Genomic DNA, 22058 nt, shown 5'->3' with positions numbered 1-22058 from the left:
GGGAATAATGATGAGAAAAGACTCTGTACATGTTCGGTACAGATGAAAATTTTTAAAAATTCATTTTTCATCTTGAATCAGTTGAATCCACCAGACAGAACCAATAATAGAAGCAGGGCCAAAGGTTGGGTTCTTAGTGCCTCTCTAGGAAATCGCATCTGGAATTGCTGAGTTGAAGAGCACGCAGCCTGAGCTGAGATGTAAAGATCGGGAAGCTAGTGCTGTCGCCCGCAGGAAGCTGAGGAAGGACGGTGCTGAACGGGACCTTGACAGCCACAGGAAGGCCTCTGGTCATCCATGAAGGTAGGCCAGACATGCGGCATGCAGCAAATCCCTCCCATCGCAACTTATTAGCTAAATCTGCCCGGTGGGCTGGAAAACAGCTCCGTGTGTGTGTGTGTGTGTGTGTGTGTGTGTGTGTGCGCGCGCGTTTCCTCGGACTTGGCCCCATTGCCTCCTGTGCACATGCCCTTGCACGGTCTTCTCCCATGAGGCACCAGGGATGGCCCCTGTGAGCAAGAGAACACCACAGAAATGCAGAATCACTTGGAAGATTGGGTCTAGAAGATGCTATGACTTCTACCTTAGTGGTGCACATTCCTCTCCCTCCCTTGAGAGGGGGAAACCAAGGCAAAGAAGATCTGGCCTTCAGGACATTCAGGTGACCCTGTGGAGAAGCCCGGTGGGGAGGAACTGAGGTCTCCTGCCAGTGACACCCAAGTGAGTCTGACTGCTGAGTTCCTCCAACAAGCAGCTGATGGCAGCCTCCAGGGAGACCCTGAACCAGACCCATCCAGCCGAGCTGACCCTCAGGACTGAGAGAGAATAAACGCTTGCTGTACTGAGTGGCTCAGTGGGGAGGACTTCGATACTCAGCAACAGATACAATACAGCATCTTACTGGGAGGACATCCCCCGGTCCCTAGCAGCAGGAAGGACGAGGCATGACTTTCAGTCTGCAGGCTCAGCCCTGCAGAGGACGGTGAGGAGGAGCAGCTGGCCATCGAGTGGCCCCCACAGAATCCACAGAATGTGCCACACCATTTACCCCCGGAGGCTTAGGCGAGAGAGTGTTTAAGGAGCCCAGGATCTGATAGCCAGCACGTCCCAGGGAACTCCATCTTGACAGAAGCTTGCTCACCTTAACTCACCACTACAAATCAGAACTTTTTATTATGATCACCGGCATCCACCACTAGTAATTCTGTCTCCTTTGATAAAGAACAAAATTCTTCCTACAGCACGTGGAGCTTTTACTAAGAAAGTCTCAGGACTCTCCGCAAAGCAGAAACCATTCCTCTCACAAAAAAGTGTAAATGTCACAGTAACATAAATGAACTGTGGATGACACCAGGTGAGAAGACCTGTGTGGAGGATCGCAACCCATGTCTGAGCCGGCCCACCTTGACCATTTTCCATAGCCGGTGGGCAGTATGAACTACCCTCTGCCAACACTGGCTGTCTTACACCTGGTGTGAGATGGAAGTTTGAGGAGATCCAGTTTGCCAGATTCAAAGTGCACGTCGTTTTCCCTGGTGGTCCTTAACATCGTTGAAGAAGGAAATTTGATGCTTTTTAGAAGCCACTGTATTGTCTTCGAAGGGTCCCACATTAAAGAGTGAGGCAGGAGCTACTTGTAGCAAAAGAGACGTTTGCATCTTTGTTTTCCAGAAGCCATGAGAGATAAGGAACAGAGAAATGATACTTAAGAATCAGGACTTTTGGTTGAAAGGCCAAAGAAGGGTTCTGTGCATAGGAAGCAAATAATTCTGAGGATACCAGCAGGATGCAGAGAAAATGGTAATCATTTCTCTGTCCCCCAGGAGACAGGTTCCAGGACTCCCATAGGTACCAAATCTGTAGTTGCTTCCATAAAATGGCATAGTATTGCATAGAATCTAAAGACATCCTCTCACATACTTTAAATCATCTACACATGACTTATAACACATAATAAAATGTAAATGCTAAGTCGATACTTGTTATATGATATTGTTCCAGGAAAATGACCAGGAAAAAGGTCTGAACATGTTCAGTACAGAGGCAAATTTTTCCCCAATATTTTCTGCTCATGGTTGGTTGAATATGTGAATGTGCCTTGCACAGAAAGAGAGCCACCGTAATAGCCTTCTTCTGAGATGTTTAAAGAGGTTTAAACAGGTGGGGAAGAGACTGTGAAAATGCTCCCAAGTAGATGCTGTTCACCAGTGAGACTCTGGACAACAAATGATAAAGTGATCTTTATAGGAGTTAAGCAAGTGACATGTGCATTTAATTTGTAGTTAGGACTTGTATTTTTTTAACATGGAGTATGATGAGAGGAATTTATTCTTTCTATACAAAGAACTGTTAGTCAGCTTTGCCTTGCTGTGACAAAAATATCTGACAAGAACACTTAGAGGAGAAAAAGGTTATTTTGGCTCACCGTTTCAGAGGGTTCAGTCTGTGATCAGCTGACTCCATTGCTCTGGCCCCAAATAAGGCAGAATATCATAGCAGAAGGGTACAGAGGAGGAGAGCTGCTCAGCTCCTGGCAGCCAGAAAGAAGAGAGAGAGGGGTGGGGGGAAGGGACAGCAGGAATGTTACACCCTCCCAGGACATGCCCCAAGTGACCCACCTCCTCCAGCCACACCCCACCTGTCTACAGTTACCACCCAGACAGAGCATTCAAACTAGGATGGACTAATTAGGTCACCGCTCTCATAATCTGATCATTTCACCTCTGAATAGCCCTGCGTTAACACAGGAGTTTTGAGGAGTCACCTCATAACCAAACCATAACAAGAACCACGTATCTTTTGGAAAACAAAAGCAATCTTCTATTAATAGAATTATTCTACTCATTTTCTGTACCTCTTAGATTCTTTCACTACCTTAAAAGTGGGGGTGCCGGCCAAAAAATAACCAAATACAGTCATCCGTTTGTCAAGTAGCCATTGCTATCTGTCCCTAAATGTGTGTTTAATTTCATGCAGCGTGCACACACACACACACACACACACACACACGTGAATGGTTGTGGATCCTCTTAAGGAAGATGGTGGGAAGTAACTTGGCCATTTATGATCAACACGCTGAATAGATCATTGGACTCAGAGTTTTGAATTTTTGTGCATCAGTTAACAAAAAGAAATTCATCAGCATTCTATGCTGTGGTTTGTCTGCTGCTTCCATTTCTGCAGTCTTATCAGCTTTAGGTAGTGGTGAGTTTTTGCCTGGGCAATTTTATTGTATTTGGACCCTATTCTGTTCAAACCCTGGTGGAATACAGAAAAATTATAATAATGAGCTTCCTAGCCTTAATATATTCAAGGTAAAGCAAAATTGTTGCATGACACAACATGGTAGTAAATCCTAATCTTCAATCAGATACTCATCAGATTTAGTCTGATTAATTCAATTCTCTGCTCAATTTGAAGTCCAAGAAGAGTCTTGGAAAATAATATTAAAAGACTGTGTGTAAAAAGCAAGTGTGGCTGGAGAATTTATAATCTTTTGATCTCTGGGAAAGAACATAATTTACAAAGTATAGCATTGTTAGACTCTCAGAGAACAACAGGATTGTACTATATACAAATGCCACAGACTGACGTGGAGACAACTCCCCTGGGACAGCTCATTCATTACCAGGGTGCAAATCACACTGCCCTGATCCTTTTCAGAGATGTGAAACTTCACTGAGATTAATGATTATAAGTTACAAGGATTCCCAACAGACCCGTGTGTGTGTGTGTGTGTGTGTGTGTATGTGTGTGTGTGTGTGTCTGTCTGTCTGTCTGTGTCTGTCTCTCTCATTACCTTTTAAAAATATGAAGCATCCCCTTCTTCAATAGCATACATACTTGCAGATATAAGTCCAGTATACATGAACACAGTCTTAGTCTACTTTCTGTAGCTGTAACAAAATGCCCAAAGCTAAGAACTTTATAAAGAAAAATATTTATTTGGCCCATGATTTTGGTGGCTGGAGAGTCCAGGTAGCATAGTTCTAGCATCCTGGTGAGGGCCTCCTGGCTGAGTCACAACATGGCAAAGAAGCAGAAGTGGGACTGATCATGCACAGAAGGGACAAAGTATGTGGGACAGGCCTGCTTTATAGCAAACTATTGTCACAGTTCTAATCCTATTCCATGAGAACTAAAACTCCCTCAAGACAGCGTTAATCTATTCATGAGATGAGAATGGCCAAATTACTTCCCACCATCTCTTAGGATCCACAACCATTCAGCACTGCCACATGGGAAACTAAGCTTCCGGTACAGGAACCTTGTGGGAACAAACCACATCCAAACCACACCAGACGTAGACATTGACGTACACACACACGCACACACACACTCACACACCCACGGGTCGACTTTACACGAGTAAAGTCCTCTACTCACCTCTGTTCCATTCTACACAGGAACAATTTTTAATTGATAAAATTTTAGAAGTTGTTGATGACAAGAAAATGTAGCTTCTGAACTTGGATAGGAAAATCATATTGCAAGCACAGTCCAGATACAATGCTTGTGTCTAAGACTGGATTTCTTCTGTGTTAGTCAGCTTTCCATCACTGTGACAAAATACCTGAGAGGATCAAGGAAAAATGAGGAAAGGTATTTCTTTGTTGGATCTGTTGGCTCTATTGATTTTGGGCTTGAGGTGGCATATTATATCGTGGCAGGAGCTTGTGGCAGAGGAAACAATTCACCTCATGACTACAAGAAGACAAAGAGGGAAACAGGAAGAGACTAGTACAGCCCAGTGACCTAACTTCCTTCCACTGGACCCCACCTCCTAAAGTTTCCACCACCTCCCAATAGCACCAAAGGCTGAGGACTAAGCCTTTCGCACACAGACTTTGGGGGAACATTTAAGATTCAAACTATAGTACTCAACCTGTTCCCAACGGCTCATGTCCATCTCACAAAGCAAAATACATTCAGTCCATCTCCAAGAGTCCTGCAAATCTCATCAGTTCCAGCATTTCTCAAAAGTCCAAGTCCAAAGTCTCCTCTGAGACTCAAGGCAAACTCTTAACTCAGAGCCTCTGTAAAAATCAACAGAACAAGTTACATGCTTCCAAGATACCACGGCACAGAAGAGAAGACCTCTTTCTTGGCCCAGTAGCTGGCAGAAATGGCATATGTGAGATCTGTGAATTTTCTGGGGGAGAACTGAAGAAAACAGACCTTTGGGAATTCAAAAGGCCCTTAGATACATGGTCAGCCTTCTTCCAATCTCCTATTAGCTCTTGTTTTAATGATAGAAGAAGTTCAGCGTTTTTGCCCTTGATCGCAGAATTTTGATTAAAGGAAGGATGCTACCCACACACATGGTTTAATGCACAAAGATGTTCCTCTTGGCCTCCTTTATAATGGCCAACAATGATAACAGTAAATAAATAAATTAGTTAAAACCTAAGCATCCTCAATAGATGATGTTTGTGAATATTCATGTTCTTTTTTTATATTCTTTGAGGTCTGAGATAAGCTCAAATTGGTGAGGATAGAAAAGCTATATTAAAATATCTTTAGGATAACATAATTGAAATGACAATAGAAGAATAAGGCCTGAGTTTTGACTAGTCCCCAAAAGAACAGGAACTGGGTCCAGACAGTTCTTGGAACTTGGGATATACCGTTAAGGATCTTCACTCTACTCTTCTGCCATTAACAAGTTTCTGCGATTCTCCCTGGCTTTGTTCCATTGCCAACTTGCTTAGCAAAACTGAACCTCATATCCCACTGGGAATCTCCTCTCTACCTACCATTTCTGCTCTTTTTCACAGTTTTAGCTTATTTGTGCTATGCATAGTTTTTGGCTCTTTAGGACTTTACTTTGCCATGACCCATCATTTAAACTTTGACTCTCTTTGGTAATTGACAGTTTATGCTCTTATTTCATATCTAAGAAAGGGAAGTTGACCAGGCTAGCAAATAGTAGTCACCACTATAAGGCTGATCCTCCAGCTGCCAGGCCTCCTTATCACAGGGTGTGCTGAGCCTGTGCATTGCTTGCCCTTGCCTGAGAATCCCAAGGGAAGGATGGACTATTGTGTCATGTAAACATGGCTACAGGTGTTGCGTCTTCAAGGTGAACTATAGATGAGCGGTTCCCCTTATAAGGGAATATAGGCATGGACAGGCACCAACGTTGACAGCTGTAGTGCAAACTTGGTACAGTTGTCCCTCAGCATCCACGGAGTATTGGTTCCAGGATCCCCACCTCAGATACCAAAATCTTTGGATGCTCAAATCCCTTACATAAATGGTGCAGTTTTGCATATTACCTACACACAACCTTCCATACCCTTTAAATAATCGATATATAACTTACAATGCTTAATACAAAGTAAATGTTTAGGAAACTACTGTTTAGTAAACAACAAGAAAAAATTTCATACATGTTCATTACAGACAAAATTCTTTGAAATGTTTTTGATTCAGGATCAGAGGAATCTGCAGATGTGGAACCCACAGATAAGAAGAGTCAACTGTATAGTTCGAGGACAGCATGCCCACATCGGGTCTGCCGGTATACACTTATAAATTAGTACAACTAATTAGGAGGGTGAATTAGCAACATGTATCAGATAACTTGACTGTTCATAGACTTTGCCCAATAACTCTATTTGTAAGAATTTACTCCAAAGAAACAACCATAGATGAACACAAAAATATCCATGTAAAACACTTCATCAGAGAATTATTTTTGTTAGAAAAGATATGCCAAAATAACACTGAGTTCTGAGATGTGTGTGTGTGTGTGTGTGTGTGTGTGTGTGTGTGTGTCTGTGCGTGCAATAGAATATTATGCAGGTATTAAAATGATGGCATATAGTATAGAAAATACATAATATCTCAAAGGGATAGTCAGAATGAGATGTGAGTAGAGCAGACCAAAACCATAACATATAGAAACCATCCCTAAATTTAATTTATAAACACACACACACAAGCATGCAAACATAAAAACTAGAGGGCTAGGCAACAAACTTTTAGTTGTGGTTATTTCTAAACAAAGAGGTGATGGATGATTTATCTTACATGATCTCTTATGTCTAGCTATTAATTTTATAATCATAAATAATCTACCTTTAAAAATCAATGTTCCCAATGAGTTTTGATAATGCTCATTTCACATTGTAAAGCAAAAATGAGAACATAAAAAATGAATATTGTACATGGTTACAACTATATTAAAATATGCAATAAAAATACAGGAAAATTTCAGAATACAGATGCCTATCTCTGGGTTTGACAGATAGGCAAATGACAGATGACTTTCTGATTTCTGGTTTACTGTATGTTCCATGACTTTCTAAAATGGACATAAACCTTTTTTTCTCAACTTAAGGAAAATTGAGGATCAAGGAGATTAAGAGATTTGTCCAAGGTCACAGTTTGTAGATAGAATGGAATTGGAAGACAGGGAACCTGACCTGGGTGTAGTGGATACTGTAGTGTGTTGCCCAGAATGGATTCAGGAATGAAAGGCTTATTCCCCAAGATGCTAGAAGGGCTGCCAGAGAACAGCCTTCCAAGGTCAAAGTTCTTAGGTTGAAAAGAGCTCCCTTGCCCAATGCCAAACACCATTTCCCAGTGGCTCATGTGTAATGATGGAGGATAACAAAGGACTTCAGGTGGGACTGCTCTAAAGGTCCTTTCTAGCCTTATTGCTCTCCAAGAGATCACCTAAGACCTTGGTTAAAGCTTGACCTCTTCCTCTTCCCAATCCTGTTTCCTTCCTCTCCTTTGCATGGGTGTGTTTTCCCAGAGCTTTCCCTCATAAACATCCTGCACAGTGATATCCATCTCAGAGTCTGCTTCCTAGGGAATCCAGTATGCAGCAGTTGGTGGCAGGTGTGATACAGGACAGCAAACACTAAGATGCAACACTGGATCCAGATCATATCTGCCACCTCACTGGTGATAAGAACCCCACTGCTGGTGGGAAATGAAGTCCATGCACCAAGGCAAAAGTACAATTGTTAGGACTTTCAATGGTAGTAGGATAAGATGACATATCATTGGTAGAGAATGCATTAGCTGGTACAACGCATGAGGCATTTGAGAATGACAAGGGATTCATTACTAGGAAGACAACAGAATTGAGTGACTACTTCTAAAGTTGATTGACTTCTGAAAAAAAGATAATGAAGAGTTAAATGTGATTAACCAGCAATCAAAAGCTGGGTCCAAAAGCCAGGAAGTCTTCTTGGAAGCCTATAAAAGGCTCACAGTGGAAAGGCGGACAAGGCTGAAGACCAGGCGTGGAACTTTGTTTTAGCAGAAGCTAATTTTCAGAGATGGTTACACTTTTAGCCCAGCAGACTTGTTGCACCAAAACCAAGACCCTGCCTGGGAAAGTACTGGACTCTGACACATGTAATAGCAACATCTGGGTGGATGCTGATGAAAATCTCAAGCCCAGATTCTTCTGGCCTCTCTAAGCCTACAGAAGTGGACCCTCCCCTGATCCCTTCTTGAAGAGATGCAGAGGCCTCCCCTCCACAAAGCATGTGCCTACCTCCCCTTATGACCATAAGTCACATAACAAGGGTTAAGTCACAACATAAACCATCCTGGGACTTGTTGGGCCAGGCAAGGAGGAAAGGTACTGAATCTTGAAGGGGATTATGGAATCCAGCCAACAGAAGCCATACGATGGAAGGAGTATGCAGAGGACTGGATTCTATTGCTAGATTGGAGGAAAGAATGTGAGATTTGATAAAGAAAATGTTATCAATGTGGGGGCACCCTCTCTAGACCAGGATGGAACACCCAGGTAAGGGCTCCAGGAGATGGAGACAAGCTGCAAGGGTGGCCTCAAGGAACATGAGCGAAGGGGTAGCTGCACTGACTGGGGTAGAGATGCCAGAATTTTAGTGGCATCTGGTAGGAGAAGGGATGGGAATTTTGAAGGGATGCGATGCTCAGATAGGTTTACTCTAGGAGGCCGGGAACCCCAGCAGACTCTAGGAGGCCGGGAACCCCAGCAGACTCTAGGAGGCCGGAAACCCCAGCAGACTCTAGGAGGCCGGGAACCCCAGCAGAGGAATGTGGTCCCCAGGAAGGTTCAAGGGCTAAAGAATGTTTTGGTGAGGGGGCCTTCAACACCACTCAGGACTTCAGTGGTGCCTCTGCAGGAGATGCTGCCAAAGTGCTTGGCTCACCAGAAGGACAAGAGGACCCCATAGTAACAGCAGCTACTTCCAGACATCCTCAGAAACTTGGTGAAGGCAATTATCACATTGAATGTCAAGGTCAGAGGGGCAGTCAGGGAGCCTGACCCACGAGGAGTTCAGGAAACAATTCATAAAACGTGATGCTTGTAGGAGCAAAACAGATGATCAGTCAATAAGGATATTATCCCATCTGTGTAAGAAATCAAGTATGGAGGATCTCCAGTCCCAATCAACAGAGCTTTGCTTGGTTTCCAGAGCTGATCTGTAGATTGGATTCAGAACTCACAGACTAAAGGAGAGTCTGAGTTTCCAGACTCTTCTTCCAGGAGGGAGGGAGAAAGCGAGGAAAGAGGGCAGGTTCTACAACACCAGGGCACACATACAAGACAACCATTCACCCCATCTTCCCCTAAGGGACATGTCCATGGATAACTATACACTGGGGAAGGACAAATAGTCTAATATTTTGAGGACTACTGGACACAGGGTCCAAATTGATATTTGAAGCCACAAAGTGATGCCATGCCCCTGCCTTACATTAGGAACACACAGGCGCCAGATACTGCATGGAGTTTTAGCCTAGACCCAGCTCACAGTGAATGCTCTGGGCCCACTGACCCTCTGCTCATTTTCCAAGTCCCTGAATACAAACTTCGGATAGACATTGTTGGCAGCTGGTATGGCAACATGAGATATGGGTTATCACAGTGAGGAAGCCAACTCACTTGGAATCATTGCCCTGCCCCCAGCCACATGGGTACAAACTTCCTCTGAATAAGGTCAGAGAGTAAATATTTTAGACTTTTGCAACCAAGAAGCAATGTCCTCAACTCCTAGAGCAACCATTGCCCCAAAAAGCTAATTATCTTTTTTACCTTTTACACTTAAAAATGTAAAAGTCATTCTGAGTTCAAAAGCTATGCAAAATCAGGCAGCAGTGTAGAGACATGATGGTATGGTCTCTGTCAAGTTCACCATTTTTAGAGCCGATCTCGAATGCCCATGAGGCCTGTGAGGAGCACCAGGAGGCACACATGAAGATGTCATTCTCCTTTGGTCCCTTGGCTCAGACAGACCCTAGGACAGAGAATTGTTGAATCTTAAGAACATCCGAAGTTTAATTACATTTTTTTAAAAACTAAAAACCTTGTTCCAAGCAGAATTAACTTAGATCAAAGGCATTTAGACTGGAAGTCTAGTTCACCAATTAAACAGCATACAATATTCTGCTTGGGTGCATATTTTCCTATGAGAGGGCCCATGTGTAGCTTTCTTTACTTGTTCAAAGACTGTAAGAACCGCCAGCATGGGGTGCCATGTCTGGCCACAGCCCTGGCCCCAGGCCCTGCTGACTGGAGAATTAATGCTGCCTGGCTTCCCCAGTGAGGGCTCACCATCAACAAAGGACCTTTGGGCTGCCACCAGCTCCACAGGGGCTTCAGGCATCTGAGAGATGCAGGGGAAAAGCTGCCCCAATCGATAGACTGAATGGTTCAATAACTCATTTTGCTGCTGAGGCAGTAAAATAAATAAATAAGTACCTGGCTGGAAGTTGAAACTGTCCATGTTCAGTGCTTCTCGGAGGCCAAGTTGATGGGCTTTAATAGCTTCGGTCCGCACAGAACACAGGCTGACTGTCCCAGCAGTGTGCCCTCTGTTTCCTAGGTAACGGAACTTAAAATCAGATGACGGCTGGAACTGGGTACCAAATCTATTTGTTGGAAGTACAAATGTAGGGAAGGCAAACTTCAGAGAAAACCACAGACTGCAGCATCCACCTTTACTATCATTTCAGCTCATGTGCATCTACTGCTCATTTACCTCCCACTCAGCACCACTAGCCCCTTCTTCTGGACCCCAGAGTCCAAAAGAAACTCATGAGTTTCAATTGTGCTGTCATGATCAATAGGATGCTTCTTTCCAGGCTGCTTGTCAGGGGAGGATCAGATGAAAAGAGCCAGAGGAAGATGTGTCTGGGCAAAGCTCTTCTGTGTGTTACAAGACTAAGCAGTGAGGTTCTGCCTAAAGCAAAGATACGGGACCTGCTGTGCAAATCTGGAATGTGAAGAGAATGTTCCAGGCCTTTCTCCCTAGGGAAGAAAATTCCCAAGTACCCCAGCAGGTTAATCAGGAATTCTTAGCCTTCAATGTCAGAGAATTAAAGCTAGTTAGCACTTTGACTCCATCAAGGGTAAGGTAGACATTGGAAAGAACTTTCCCTGGTATCTTGCACCACTCCAATCCTAATAGTTATCACGCTAGTCACCTGATAATTTCTCTGGGCTGTTTTGGCTGTGGACATAATAAATAACTGCAACTCACAACATGAATGAATTTTAGTGGAGACAGTGGTAAGAAATCCCTTAGCTTATGCTTGTCAAGCCCTCCTTCCCACCTTGAATCTTGACTTCCAAACTTACAAAGAACAGGAGCAGCTTCTTCATCCCTGAACTCCAAAGGTCCGGAGGCAAAAGCATTCCCAAGTCTGACACATAACTGGCCCTCAGTCAATGCTTGCCAATTAAGTTGCATTGATTACCATGCAAAATAACTTGACATGGTTTTAGAATCAGCTTTCGGTTTTCACCTTCCATGTTTTCAAGTTAATAATTTGAATTATTATTATAATTATATTGAGGGTATCAGTCAGGACAGGCACACATCAGCAAAACTTCCCTCTACAGGGTCAAATAGTACAATTTTCTGCTTGCCAGGCTGTGTGGTATCTGTCACACTATCTGCTGCCGTCACTGAAATGTGGAAGCAGCTCTAGACAATATGTAAGTGACTGGACATGGCTGTGTTCCAGAAAAATTTTATTTACAAAGAAAGTGGAGAGCCATATCTGGCTCATGGGCCATAATTTGTCAGCCTGTAAATTAGACGAAGTTGTAGTATAAAAATGTCAACAAATCTCAGGGGTCAAACACTCTGGAAGGCGCCCAATGTGCGTCAGCGGTGGGGAGGGTGTCTTTCCTCCACAAAGTCACTTGACATCCCCTATGGCATTTCTACATGAGGCCCCGGTGTCTCTGTGGTGGAGAGAAGAAAGCCAATAAGTCAAGCCCTTGGCCCAGAAGGGACACACATCACTTCTACTCTCATGTCATGGTCTGGAACTCATCAGCTGACCAGACCTAAATTCAAGGCTATGAAGAATTATAATCTGAAATTAGAAGACAACTAAATACTGGTGATCATAGTAATCTCACCACATTAAGCATTAGACAGAGCCACGAAAGTGGCTAAAAGAAGGCCCCTTGCCCAATCTACTGGATGAGACAGATGCCCTCAGAAAGAGCTCATGCAAAGCAACAGGGATAAGGGTTTAGGCTAGACATTCCCTTTGGCTCTGAACCAAGCATGATAATAAAGACAGGAACACAACACATGAAAATGATAGTGGACAAGTTATTTTCTGTCACAGTGACAAAATACCTTTAGGGAAATCAACTTAAAGGTGAAAAGATTTATTCTGGCTCACTGTTTCAGAAGTCTTAGTTTATGGTCAACTGCTTTGGGCTCATGGCAAGACTGACCATCATGGCAGGGAGTTCACTGTGGAGTAAAGCTGCTCATGGCATGATGGCCAGGAAGCAGAGAGAGAGAAAGGAGGATCCAGGGAAAAAATACATCCTTCAAAGGCAGGTCCCCAATGACCTACTTCCTCCAACTAGGCCCCAGGGGCACCACAGGCTGGGAACTAAGTCTTTAGCATGTGGCTGTGGGAAATGTCAGATCCAAACCAAAATGGTGGTCCAGAATCTCAGTTCTTCCCGAGGCCAGTGGGCAGTGTGAATTCAGATGCCTCAAGCTGTGGCAAAGGATGCTCTTCACCCCATCTATTTCTCTGGGCCTTTTCTAGTTAGATTCATGTGGGCCTCTTGTGGGAAGGGTGGGAAGAAGCAGAGAGAATAAAGCTAACACAGTCTTCTAGTGGTCAGGAGTATTGATGCAAATTTAAAAGCTAAAATAATTACCTGGAAAAGATCAAGGTTATCCAGGACACACATTCAGCTCAAGCAAAGTCTATACCACATCAGCAACAGATGCCTGCCCATCAGTCATCCTAGTTTTGAACATCTCAATATAAACTTTGAGAGGAAAATCCTAGACAAATTCACTTGATGAGTAGGGCAAAACCCGGAATTTGAGAAGTTTGAAGTGAGGCTGGCAGGAACAGTAGACAAAAGACAAACACATATGATATATTGTGCTTCATCAAGACTTGGAGTGGAGGGAGAGTTCCAGGCCAGCCCCATGCAAAAAGAACTCCTGGGGTTGAAGTGGTACCGGGCTTAGGGGAATGATTACCTGATTAATGAAACAATCCATTTTGTCAGTTCCCAAGAATACTTAGCTTCTCTCCAGAGACATCTAAGAATTAATTAATACTAAATGCTTGTCAGGCCCTTTGCCAATGTTAGGATTTGTTTAGTCCGAAAGGTTAGAGTAAGCACAAATACAGAACTTGGCTCTAATTTATAAATACCCCATGTGACAACAAACAGAATACCTGGCCATGGGATGTGTAAATGACACAGCATGAGGGTTTCACATCTGCACACACAGGTCCAGAGACTTAATATATCTGTAATCTACATTATGATAATGTGTGAACTGTGAGGTGTACAGATGAAGATAAGAAATCTTACTTCCTCCAGGAAACATCTTTGATATCTGCAGTAAACCATAACAACATATAGCTATTTCTTGGGATTACAGTGGAACAAGTGAAATAAAGAACAGTTTAACTTTCCTGTGCAGGGGAGGCACTGAGGCAATACTGACCTTCAAGTAGGGGCAGTTTCCAATACTCCAGTTTTGGCAGTTCACTAGAAAGACTTACAGAACTTTCTGGAAGATGCTATGGTCATAGCCACCATTTATTATGTGGAAGGAATTAGACCCAACCAAAGGAAGGCAGACATCAGGCAGTCTAGGAGGGTTCCATACACAAAATGTCTGTTACCTTCAGGATACATCACCGTCCTAGCATCCATATTCGGCAGGACATGCAGAACATGGTCAACCATGGAAGCTCAATAAAACTTGAGTAGCCAGAGATTTTATTGGGGCATTGTTACATGAACATTGATTAGCAAGTGGATGACCTTCACCTCCAACACTGATCCTTTCCTGGAGCCCATTGGGGTCACCCAATTAGCATAAATAGCCAAGTGTGGTCTAAGGCACTCACCTTAAGTAAAAAAGACACAACTACCACTCAGAAAATCCCAAGGGTATAGAAATTACCTTTAGGTGCAAGACAAAGATCACAGCTTTCTTTGGGTGAGGTCAAATTCCTAACTAAATGGGTCCCAAAGAAGAAGAAAGAAATCCCAAAAGTTGTTCTTGAGAAGTTTATTGAGGCCAGGAGGATCTGAGCAGTGGTGCCTGAGAAATCTGATGTTGTCCCCAGAAGGCAAGTCAGTGGACTGTCTGTTTACCATGCCTCATTCTTAAGTCCTTTCTGAACTGCAGTTTCTCAGAACATGATTCCAGACCTAGAATCCCTTCTTCCCTTTTCTTTCTACTTGTGAACTCACTTGTATTGCCTAAGACTCCTTCAAGTTTCACATTCCTTGTGAAGTATGGCAGTTTTAAAAAAATGACTGTAAACAAGGAGAGTTCTCATTCAATGCTGCTGTGAATACAAAACTGTATGGATACTGTGGAAGACAGTTTGGCAGGTTTTTAAAGAAATTTAACATTCTCTATCACACAATCCAGCAATCATGTCCCTTATTATTTACCCAAAGGAGTTGAAAACTTATGTCTACATGAAATCTACACATGGATACTTACATCAGCTTTATTAACAATTGCCAAGACTTTGAAATAATCAAGATGTCCTTCAGTAAGTGAGGGGATAAATAAACTGTCACTTCTGAATAATGGATATGGTACTGTGAATATGGTACTAAAGAGAAATGGGCTTTTAAGTTGTGAAAAGATATGAAGGAAACTTAGATTCACATTATTAAGTAGAAGAAGCTAATATAAAAAGGCAACATACTGTGTGATTCCAACAATATGACCTTATGGAAAAGACAAAACCATGAAGACTGTGGTTTCTAGAGGCCAGTAGGAGGGTGGGATGGATAGGTGGAGATTAGAGGCTTTGTAAGGCAGTGCAATGACTCTGTATAATGTAATGGTGAAAATGTGCCATTTTCACATTTGTCCAAACTCTCAGAAAGCACACCACCATGAGTGAACCATGAATGCAAATTGTGGAATTTGGCTGATAAAAATGTGTCCATGGCTGTGTGTCAGGTAGCAATGGACCACTGTGGTATAGGAATTGATAATGAGGGAGGCTGTGCATGTGTAGGGTCAGGGGATATGTGGGAAATTTCTATTCCTTCTATTAATTTTGCTATGAACCTAAAACTGCTCTAAAAATAAAGTCTGTTATAAAAATGGCTGTGAATTCTTTGAGATTCTTCCTATCAAGAAGTCAGGCAGTCTCTCTCCCCTCCTGTCAAATCTGGGTGAGCTCCAGACTGCACAAACTCCAGGGCTAGGTCAGGAGAGAGATGCCGTGGCTGCCTTCTTTGGTGGAAAACTTGATACTCGCCTCTAAAGACCAAAGCCACGGTGTTAAGAAATCCCACTGGCTTTTATTGAGAAGGAGAGAAGATGGTGGATGAGAAGGAGGGAGTTCATCACAGCAGTTTCTTAGCTCAAGATTTACAAAGCAGGAAGACTGCTCCTCAGCAAGATGGATAACTAAAGGAACTCACTCAAGTTCAACATTAGACAGTAAAAGAAATCACAGAGTCACAGAAAGTAGGAAATTTAGAACATACTATAGGAAATAATATGTTAGAGACACACCAACTTGACTTGTGTCTCCTCTGGTGGCAGCTACGGCCACAGTGGCTGTAGCCGCCAAGGGAGAGGGAGAGCAGAGACAGGAAGAGGAAAGTGCAGCAGGAAATAAACTGGCTTGGGAGAACTTATGGAATAGTGAGGGAGGATCATCTTAATGGACCCAGGATGGTGAGGGAAGTTCTTGATTGAAAAGTGACCAAAATCTCCTAGCCCATGGACAGAGAGTCCAGCAGAAACAAGGCCACCAGGGGTAAGAACCCTTTATAAGTGGCTATGCAGCAATGAGCAGAGACAGGAGCCTTGGAACTCACAAAGGAAGTTGCCAATCTGACCCAGCAGTCACCTGTGGTGGAGCTCAGAGTGTGCCTGGACCAGTGTGCCTGAAACAGAGAGAACAGGGCCATCCAGACAGACACTGAGGAGAGGGAGCCCCTTTTATTGCTGGCATTCGATACAAGCTACTGGGAAGACACCAATAACCAAGCAGACAGGAGCATCTGTACTGCTGGTCTGATCCTGGACAATTCACATCCACAACAGTGAATGTGAGCCCTGTGGATATTTAGACTCCTCACACTAAAAGTAGCATTTACAGAAGTCCCTGGAGATCCATAGATCCAGCAAAGATGGCACCTCCCCAGCAACAGTGGGTGTGGATCAAATCTCAAATACTCATTGACAGAGTTCCAAAGATCAGTCAAAACTGAATTCTAACTATCATAAATTCCCATTTAGGATTCTGCACCTGCCTTGCTACAGGAATACACCACTTATCAACCCTTCCCAGTTACCTTATCCTATACTGGGAGGTAGGAAGCTGCGAGCTACTACAACCAGCTTAGCCTCCTGGCTACAATGGCTGGCAGCTAAGTGAGGAACACAAAGACACTGAACCTAACAACCTCCAGTTCTTGACCCAAGGATTACAGAGCCCTTCAAAAATAGAGTGGCACAACTGCATACACAATGAACAGCATTCTTGCCAACAGTTTTGACCACATCAAAGGAAAAAAGCCTTTTTTATTCTCCCCTCATTTTTCATGTTTTAAACATTAATTTTTAATTATTTTATTTTTTTCCTATTTTTATTCTTACTGATTGAGGGGAAAGGTGTTCTCACTGCACAGATAGGTTTAGAAATACACACACACACATATAAAATTTCATTTTAATTGCTTTCTTCTTCTCATGTTTATTATGTAGCCTTGGTTCAGTTTAGGTAGGTTTGAGTTGTCATTTGTTTGTACCTTGGTTTTTGTTCCTCTTATTACCCTTTTTTCACACTCTTCCCTCAGGAATAGCCAAATTTTCCTGTTCCCTCTTCCTCTATTTTGTTATTTTCCTATTTTAGTTATTTTTTACTTCTCCTTCATTATGGCCATCATCTACTACCTATCTCCTTCTTCTGTTAACTTTTTAAATATTTTAATCTTTCCCTTTCCTTCCCAGCCTATTTTCTCTTAAGAAACTCTAAGCTCACTATCTGATAGATTTATATAGTTCATGTAATTCCTACCCATTCATACTGTTATAATTATTAATACAGTAGACAATATAGTAGATACCTGCTGTCTAATGCCTGATCTAATTTATGGTGTTTTAGCATTGGTGCTGATGTTAAATGCTGACACCACCATTTATATACAGATGGTAATTAGTTAATACTTGTCAAAATAGAAATCGGACTTTTATTTTAAAATTTAATATTGCTAATATTATTGATATTTGTGCCTCTCTGCTTCCTCTAAGAGAAGCTAGAAAGTGACTGAGATACTTCAAGTTCACTGTTGAAAAATACTCACAACTCAACCTTTCTCCAGAAACAAACCAGCCCCACTCAAACCTCAAAAATAGTTCAATACAGAATAGGGGAGACAAAAATCCCAAACCAAAAAAGAGGTCCCAAGTAGAAAAAGCTAGAGAGGGATCCCCAGGTCCAATTCCTGGACATCTGCTCATAAATAAAAAATGGAGAAAAGTCCCAGAATAAAAAAGTCAACTGCAAACAAAAGGACATGCGTATAAAAGAGAAATGGGAATCCATTGCAACTGATGCACAAATCTAAGACCTCTGAAAACTGGAAGAAATAGGCTAACGAATGTGTCCCCCCTGCAAAATTCACAACTGCCCAACAAAGGAACCCATAGATATGGAAGGAGATGGAATTTCAGACAAAGGCTATTTAAAACTGTTTATTAAAATGCTCAATGAACTAAAAGAAGATCTAAGAAATGAATAAAGAGAGCAAGTACAGGAGATGAAAGACCATTTCAAAAAAGAAATAGAGATATTTAAAACAAACCAAGCAGAACTCCTGAAAATGAAAGACACAGTGAACCAAATTAAAAATTCACTTGAAAGCATCACCAAGAATTTGTATTGAGAATAAAATAGAACTTCATACCTTGAAGACAGGATATATGAACTTGAATATTCAGTGTGCAATTTAAAAAATTAAAAATCATTATCAGAATATCCAAGAACTCTGGAACAACATCAAGAAAGAAAATCTGAGAGTCATCAGGACATAAGAGAACATGCAAATACAAGTTAAAGTCATTAAGAACATCTTCAGTGAGATAACAGCAGAAAAGTTTTCTCACCTTAGAAAGGATATAGATCTCCACATATAGGAGGTATAGAACTCCAAATAGACAAGATAAAAAAAGAACCTCTTCAAAACACATCATAATCAAAATGCCTCATATGGAAAACAAGGAAAGACTATTAAAAGCTGCAAGAGAAAAAAGTCAGGTCACCTTTAAACCAATAAGTTTCATTTCTTACTTCTCAAATCAGATCCTAAAATCAAAGAAAACCTGGAATGAGATATTCCAACCTCTAAAAGAAAATTGTCAGCCGAGATTGCTATATCCAGCAAAGATATCTTTCAGAGTCAATTGGGAAATAAAAACTTTCCATGACAAGGGTAAACTAAAGGAATTTATGACCACTAAGCCAGCACTATAAGGCATACTAAAAGACATACTGCACAAAGAGGAAACCAAAAACAAACCCCAAAGCTCCCAAATAGATGAAGATCACTAGAGGAGTAACCAAATAAATTAAAATCAAGACCAAATTGAATATAGTGAACAAACGAAAATGGTAGGAAACTACAAACACATATTTATAATAACACTGGATGCAAATGGTCTCAATATCCCAATTAAAAGACATAGATAAGCAGAATGGATTTTAAAAGAAGATACAATGATATGCTGTTTTTAAAAGACTCACTTCATAGGTGAAGACACCAAGAGGTTGAAATTAACAGACGGAAAAATTAAAAAAGAAAGAAAAAAAAAAAAAACTATATTCCATGAAATGGAGTCCCCAAACAAGCAGGAGTAGCTATTCTCATATCTAACAAGGTAGATTTCAAGCAAAAGTTAATCAGAAAACACAAAGAAGGCTACAACATTCAGGTAAAGGGAACAATACAATAAGAAGATGCAAAAATAGTAGATGTATATGCACCAAAAGTCAGCATACCTAGTTACATGAAAAAATACTTCTTGACATTAAATCCCAAACAGACCACAATAAAATAATCCTGATGATTTCACACACCATAATCACCAATAGATAGGTCCCACAAATATAAAATCAATATATTTCTGACCTAAATAATACTCTAAATCAAATGAACCATATAGACATCTACAGAATATTTCATCTTAAAACAGTTGAATTCACTTCTCAGCAGTTCATGGACCCTTTCCCAAAACAGAACATATTCTAGGCCACAATGTAAATCTTAATAAATACAAAACATTGATATAATCCCATGCATTCTCTCAGATTATAAGGGAATGGAATTGGAAATCAACAGCAAGAAAAATAGTAGAAACTATATAAATACATGGAAATTAAGCAATACTCTCTTAATGAGAAATGGATCATAAAAGTAATAAGGAAAAATCAAGAAATTCTTAGAAACAAGTGAGAACAGAGATATAGCATATTAAAAACTCTGGAACAGTATAAAGGAGTTGTAAGAGGAAATTTTATATCATTGAGTGCCTACATAAAAAATAGAAAAATTTCAAATAAGTAATTTAATGCTCTCTCTCAAGGTCTTAGAAAAGGAAGAACAAACTAATTTCAAAATCATTATAAGACAGGAAACAATTAAGTTCAGTGCCTAAATTAATGATATTGATTATAAAAATACAAAGAATCAATACAACAAAGAATTGGTTCTTCAAAAAGATAAATAAGGTTGATAAAGCCTTAGCCAAACTAATAAAAAGATAACACCAATATAAAATTCGACATGAAAAAGGAGATATCACCACAGATACTCTTGAAATCAAGAAGATTCCTAGAAACTACTTTGAAAATTTGTACTCCAGTAAACTGGAAAACCTAGAAGACTGACAAATTTCTAGACACATATGACTTTCCCAAACCAAACCAGGAAGCTATAGAAATTCTAACATAGACCAATGTCAAGGCCTCCAACAAAGAGAAACCCAAGACTAGGTGAATTCTCAGCTGAATTCTATCAAACTTTCAAAGAAGAACACATGCCAGTCTTTCTCTAATTATTCCATGAAATTGAAAGGGAAGGAACACTCTCAAATACATTCTATGAAGCCAGTATAATACTGATACCGAAACTAGGGAAAGACATATCAAGGAAAGAAAACTCTAAACCAATATCCCCAAGGAACTCTGATGCGAATATTCTTAATAAAATATTAGCAAACCACATTAAAAAAAAAAAACAATATGATAAAGTGAGTTTCATCCCAGGGACGCAAGATTGGTTCAACATATGCAAATCAATAAATGTAATTCTCCACATAAATAGAATTAAGGACAAGAACTATATGATCATCTCAATAGACTCAGAAAATGCCTTTGATAAAATTCAGCACCCACACATTCATGTTAAAAATGCTAGAGAGCCAGGCATGGTGGCTTATGCCTGTAATCCCAGTGACTTGGGAGGCTGAGCCAGGAAGATTGCAAGTTCAAAGCCAGCCTTAGCAACTTAGCAAAACCCTAAGCAATTTAGAAAGACCCTGTATCAAAATAAAAAATAAAAAGGACTGGGGATGTAGTTCAATGTAAAGTACTCCTGAGTTCAATCCCTGATACCAAAAAAAAAAAAAAAAAGAAAAGAAAAGAAAAGAAAATCTGGAGAAACTAGAGATAGAAGAAATTTAACATTATAAAGATTATATATGACAAACACAGAAACAACATCAGATTGAATGGAGGACAACTGAAAGAATTTCCTCTAAAATCAGAAACAAGAAAAGGTTGTCCACGCTCACCACTCCTATTCAACATAGTTCTTGAAACTCTAGCCAGAGCAAAAAAAAATGAAGGGATACAAGTAGGAAAAGAAAAATTTTTTTTAAAAAAGAACTCTACAAGAAGTCTTCCAAAGCTGATAAAAGAATTCAACAAAGTATCAGGATATATGATCAACATTCATAAGTAGGTGCCAAAAATAAATGTTGGAGAAAAGAAATCCTGTTTAACCAATGGTGCTGGGAAAACTGGGTATCCATAGCCCTACCTCTCAAAGTGATTCTGCTGAGGGAAAAAAAATCAGGAAAACTGTCCTTGCCACAATAACTAACAAACATACATACATAAAATGAAATACTTGGAAATTAATCTAACAAGGAGATGAAAGAGCTCTACAATTTCTTTCTACCGACGAAAGAAGTTAAAGACCTTAGTAGATGGAAAGATCCATGTTCTTAGGCAGAATTAATATTGTCACATATCCATATTATCAAAAGCACTATACAGATTCAATGAAATCCCCATTAAATGTCAATGACATTCTTCAAAGAACTATAAAAATGTCCTAACATTCATTTGGAAGAACAAGGCCTAGAATATTCAAAGCAATTCTGGGTGAGAGGAACAATGAAGGTGCATCACAATATCTAATCTTAAATTTTACTACAGAACTATGGTAAAAAAACAGTATGGCGTTGGCATCAAAATAGATATGAAGACCAGTAGAACAGAAGACAGAGACAACCCACATGCTTGCAGTAATATGATACCTG

The sequence above is a fragment of the Sciurus vulgaris genome (genome assembly GCF_902686455.1).
Source record: "Sciurus vulgaris genome assembly, chromosome: 7".
Lineage (NCBI taxonomy): Eukaryota > Metazoa > Chordata > Mammalia > Rodentia > Sciuridae > Sciurus > Sciurus vulgaris.
Note: the sequence above shows the minus strand (reverse complement) of the source record.